Source organism: Gracilinanus agilis, chromosome 5 (genome assembly GCF_016433145.1).
Source record: "Gracilinanus agilis isolate LMUSP501 chromosome 5, AgileGrace, whole genome shotgun sequence".
Taxonomy (NCBI): domain Eukaryota; kingdom Metazoa; phylum Chordata; class Mammalia; order Didelphimorphia; family Didelphidae; genus Gracilinanus; species Gracilinanus agilis.
In genome coordinates, this window is record NC_058134.1 from 278,529,422 (window position 1) to 278,535,540 (window position 6,119).

The following is a 6,119-nucleotide window of genomic DNA, read 5'->3' on the forward strand; positions in this document are numbered from 1 at the left end:
AAGCTGTAATATGTTAAAGTTCTTGCTGATAAACATAAGACTGTTGGAAGCAAAGGGGTTACTCTATTAAGATGTGCTAAAGGATGCCCACATGCCATATTTCTAACAGGTGAAAATAGTTTGGCAGCAGTAGAAACAACTGGTGCTTGATTATACAGAAAATGTCATCCAGACAATGCAGAAACCAGATGGACTGTGTTGGAACCATTCTGAAGGTTGAAGAAAGTATAATTTTGAAGAGGCAAATGATTCTTGTGACTTGCTGCCCATGGAACCTATCTTTTCCAAATATATTTAGTAGTTTGTGATAAAAATATTCTTGCTGTGGGTGCTACCCCAACCTAAAGGTGGTAAAATGTAGTTCTTAGCTTCATTTTTTAAAAAACCACATTAATATTATAGTTTCTTCCAATTACATGTAAAATTTTTAACATTATAGAAAAATTTGAGTTCTGAGTTCTCTTCTGCCCTTCTTCTGCCCCTTCTTTGAGAAAGTAGGCAATTTGATGTAAGTTATATATGTAGTTATATAAAACATTTTTATATTAGTCACATTGTGAAAGAAAACACAGGCCACTACCCTCTCCCCCTCCCCCCCAAAAAAAAGAAAAAAGAAAGAAAATGCTGAAATCTGCTTTCAGATTTCATCAGTTCTTTCTCTAGAGGCAGATAGTATTTTTTATGAGTCCTTTGGAATTTTCTTGGATCATTATTTTGCTGAGAATAGCAAAGTCATTCATAGTTGATCATCATACAATATTGCTGCTACTATATACAATGTTCTCCTGTTTCTGTTCACTTCACTCTGAATTAGTTTATGTGTTTCCAGGTTTCTCTGAAAGCATCCTACTTGTTATTTCTTAAAATATATAGTATTCCATTACAATCAAATACCATACATTATTCAATCATTCTCCACATGATGGGTAAATCCTCAAGATCCAATTCTTTGGCAGCATGAAATAAGATGCTATAAAAATTTGTGCATATAGCTCATTTTTTCTTTGTTGATGTTTTTAAATCTTTCTGGATACAGACATAGTAGTGTTAATGCCTACCCTTTGGTAGGCACACAATTTCATAGCCTTTTGGGTAAAGCTATAAATTACTTTCCAGAATGATTGGATCAGTTCTCAACTCCACCAACTGTGCATTGATGTCCAAATTTTCCTATGTTCCTTTCAACCTTTGTCATTTTCCTTTTTCTGATGTGCCAGCCAATATGATATGTGTAAAGTGGTAACTTAGAATTATTTTAATTTGCATTTCTCTAAGCAATAGTAATTTTAGTAATATTTTCATTTGACTACAGAGATCTTTTTTTTTTCATTTTCTGAAAACTGTTCATATCTTTTGACCATTGGTCAATTGGGATTGACTTCTATAAATCTGATTCAATTTTTTATATATTTGAGAAATGAGGCCCTTATCAGAGAAATTTGTAATAGTCTCCCCCTCTCCGTTTTCTGCTTTCCTTCTAATCCTGACTACACTTATTTTGTTAGTTTGAAACCTGTTTAATTTTATATGATTAAATTTAACTATTTATATCCTGTAATGTTTACTCTCCCTTATTTGATCATATTTTTTCCCCTCATTTCATAAATCTGTCAGGCTAAGTATTCCATGCCCTCCTAATTTCCTTCTGGAATTAGACCTTTTATGTCTAAATCATGTACCCATTTTTACCTTATCTTGGGGTTTTTACCCAAAATGGGATGTAAGACAACTTTGTATTTCACATCTGTCTGGGCCTCTTCAGCCATACCTTCAAAGATGAGTTCAATCAAGTGCTCAACTATAAAAATATAGTTCTTAAATGTTCAATGATAAACAACAAATCCTGAATAGTCATCATATTTTTTTTGACAAAGAGCTGCAAAAATATTTATTGAAACTAGAAAAATCATTTTTAAAAGTCTGAACTCTCCTGAAAGATGTCCTTCAATTTGTATTCCCACCATGAACAAAGAGAAAAGGATAGTGTGTGAAATATAAGTTAAGGATAAAAAGCCAAAAGGAAGAACATAATTGGACCACCAAGTAACAGTGAAATAGGGAAAGTGTTTCCCAAGGTCTTTGAAAATTCCAGCTGGCATCCCAGATCTACTCTGACGCCAAGTCCCCTGCCATGAACTGAGAGGAAAATGCAATTTCAAAGTGTCAGATTATCATAAGTTCTCAAAGGTGACCTGTTTCCCACTAAACTAGTTTTACCCAGGAGTTTCTGGCCACAAGAGAACACCTGTGGAAGGTCCCTGTGACACATGCAGAAACCTCTACTTGAGATCCATGAAGCAGATGTCCATGATGAGGAGGAAGTTCTTAGGTAATTGATGAGGGGGTGGAGAAAGCACAATAAAGACCTGGTATGCCAGGTCCACACTAGTCACCATAATGAAGCCAGCCAGGCTGTACTCAGAGATGTTCTCCTCAGTGCCCTTATCTGTGCTGACACTCAAGAGGTGGTGCACTATGTCTTGCCCTGGGGTGACTGGTACCAGTTTCAACTGATTGTCCTCCTGTGACATTCCCAAAGGGAGACATGAGTCTGGGATGGTGGGAGCTCCCACCTTGTAGATTTTCACATCTGAGAACTTGACATTGGGGGTGTGGAGGTAAAAGAAGCCTCAGAAGCCATAGAAATATTCTCTGATGCGCTATTTCTATGGGGCCTGGATAGAGAAACCCTCCTCTGCATCAGTGGGTTACTCAATGTAAAGGGCTCCCATAATTCCAGGAATGGATACTGAGCCTTGGCCAGCATCCAGCTCCACATAGATGGGTCACTGGTCTAGTCCCGTAGCATAATTCAGTAAAAGGCTGTGGACTTGCCTACATCTGTAGGGCCTACTACTATCACTGGAGGACCTAGCTCTTCCTCTGTTATAGACAAAAAAGCTTATAGGAATATTATAGCTTATAAGAATATTATAGCCAAAAAGCTAAACTTGGCAATTAAGCAGGGGGGTTTTTGGATAACGTCATGCCCGGCTCGAGCAGGGCAGTTATCTCTGGCTGACAGCCCCAGGGCCACAACTCCTCCCCTAGACAGAACAGCCTTGAGGATTCCTAGACAGAACAGCCTTGAAGATTAAGAATCATATCCTGTGGCACCTGGAAGCATCCCTACTCCCTCTGTCTAGCTATTAGCTAACCCTAAGACAAAGGCACCTATATCCTAGAAACATATATATTCCCTCTTCTGAATGCACCACTCGGGATTCTCTTGCTGAGTTCCCCCAGCGGGCACTGGCAATAAAGCTTTCTCCTGCTTTGATTGCATTGTCTCCTGTGTTCCTCTGGAGGCCACCTATTTTGAACCCTAACACCTCATTCTCTGCTAGCTGCCTCATTTGTTCCAGGGCTGTGTGGTTGTTAAGATAAAGGAACATGGGGGTGCCCTTGGAGACATAAGCCACCTTAGTGCACCCACTGGGCTGAAGAGAACAGTCATACCAAATAAAGACATCCACTTTGGCATCTGCATCAAAAGAGAATTATTTTGTTTCAAATCAGTCCCGTGCCAAAGATCTCAGCTATGCCAGCCAGTAGTTCCAGGTGGGCTGACTGGGAAGCCTCCACCTCAAAATGCAGCTTTCTCTCATTCTAACTCGACCCTAGCCAGGGCCTTCTTTTCATCACTCGATTCCTCTGCCATCTTCTCTTCTGTGTGTGCACTATCTCTGTGGGACCTTAGGCAAAACCTTTAAATTTCTCAGCCTCATCTTCGTGGAAAATGGCTCGGCCAAGCTGCCTCCTAAGGACAGTTCCCTTCCTAGGGCCTGTTACATCCATCAAAGTGAAGAGCCTCTAAGAGGATCCCTATTTGATTTTGCCACCCGCCCCGCTGATTCGCCCATACAAGTAGGAAGCTGAAGTCACATGACAACGACGGTGGTCACGTGAGGGCGCCAGTCTTGAAAGCCCCTTCTCCCTAGAAGCTCTTGTAAGAAGTGCTGGTGGCTCCTTCAGTCTGTCCCCAGGCCAGTGAGGGAGCATCCCTACCATCTTAGTTCCCGCCTGAGCCAGGGGGCAAATCACGTAGCTACTCTCCTCCCCCAGGAGCACCACGAAAGCCCTCATATGTTAAAGGTAGGCACAAAAATGTCTGGAATGCTCTTACATACTGTAAGTGATGATACACATATACCTATATGCAATCATAACTTTTCTACTATGTAGTTTTTATTTTAATTTTAAAAAAATTAACATGGCTGTTCCAGTAAAGTCCTACTTGTCTATGTATGTCTCTTTCTACATTCCACATTCCTCTGTATATTTTTAATGATTCAGTGGTATGTTTTTCTTTTCCTATATCACTATCATTACTTCCAAATTCTCCTTTTTAACTCCTTCCCCACCAAAAGAACCCAACCTCCTCTGTAACAATAAAGTTACAAAAAGCAAATTCACATCCTAAGTCTGAAATTGAATGTCTAATTCAATGCCAGTAGTCTACCAAATCTGCCAGGAGGTGGGAAAGATGGGAAGCATCATTCATCATCAGTCTTCAGGAATTATGATTGCTTTGGCTATAATTTTTAAGTCTTTGGTCATTGTTTTCCTTTACAATATATATAAGTCCTTTCAGGCTTCTCTGAATCCATTTTTGTGTTATTCCTTAGGTAATAATATTCTATTAAGCTCAAATACCAAAATTCATCTATTCCCAAATTTATAAGCATTCATATTTAAAAATTTTTGTTCTGCTTTTTGTTCTTTACTATAATATAAGGTTATACTGAAAACAGTTGTGTATACATGGGTTCTTTTCTCCTTTGATCTCTTTCTGGTGCTACAGTAATGTTAGAATTAATAGAATGTAAAGCCTAAAAGTAAACTTTTTAGTATAAATTAAAATTGTTTTTGAACTTACTAGATTACTTCAAATCTCCACCAACTACACATTAGTATGCCTACCTTCCCATTGCCTCTAGAATTACACCCCCCATTGCCTCTACAATAATTACCTTTTTCCTTTTTTTGTCACCTTTGAAAAACTAATGGGTAGAAAGGACTTGAATTGTCTTAATTTTTATTTCTTTTATTATTTGGTATTTAGAACTTATTTTTTCTCAAAGATTTGAAAATTTTTGTTCTTATCTTTTTATGATTTATCCATTGGGTATGACACTTGCTCTTAGATATTGAATTAATTATGAAATGTATTGGATGTCAGACCTCTAAGATAAATTTATTGCAAAATCTCTTTACCTTCTATTTTTAATCATGTTGGGGTTTTTTTTTGGGGGGGGACACTTGCCTAGGGATCTGCTCAGAAAGCGAGATCTAATTTCTCCTTATGTTGGATGATCATGGGTGGTGTTTAGGAAAATATTTATATATTTTATATATATTTTATATATATTTATATTTATATATATATTTAGTCCCCCAAATCATCTATTTCAAGACTTCTAGGACTATTAAACATAGCTAGGCAATGGTCACCTTGGATCTATCTTTGTGCTCCATTTCAATCTACTTTAGGAAATATTGTGTAAACTATAAAAGTTCACGATCCTGGGAGGAAGGAATTTCCTTTACACAATTGACCTAATACTATAATCTTCTGACATTTCCTGCTATTTGTTGCTTTTCATACAACATACAAGAAGCAAATAATTTCTTTGACTCTGGTATTCATCCCAGAAATAGTTCCAATACCTCTTTTTATTAAATATACATCTTATTATTTTGATAATAGCTTGAGTTAAGTTTGTAGTGTATGCAACCTTGGGTTGTCTTAAATTCCTTTGATATTCATAACACATAATTTCATACTCTCTTATTGTTTCTCATGTGTATATAATAGTCTTATGATATAGGAATTCCTTTTGTATTTCAAAGTCACCTGTTCACTTTCAAAACTTGTGTTTGAAATCGTTACATTTAACTATAATGTGTCTATTTTACTTTTTTTGGCATTGATGTGTGAATTCTTTCTATCTGTACCTTATTTTCTATGTTCAGAAGATGTAGACAGTTTTTTTTTTTTTTTGGTATTACTTCTTAAATTATGGTGTTCAGGTTTTCTTGACTTTTCATCTTCTGTGAAACCTAAAAACATTTAAGTTATTTCTATTCATCCAGTCTTCAAATTCAATTTGTAATGA

General features: G+C 37.0%; 1 pseudogene; it reads right to left on the bottom strand.

Moving 5' to 3' along the window:
• Positions 1-2,279: 2,279 nt before the first annotated feature.
• On the bottom strand, positions 2,280-3,661 carry LOC123250195 (annotated as a pseudogene).
• Positions 3,662-6,119: the final 2,458 nt, after the last annotated feature.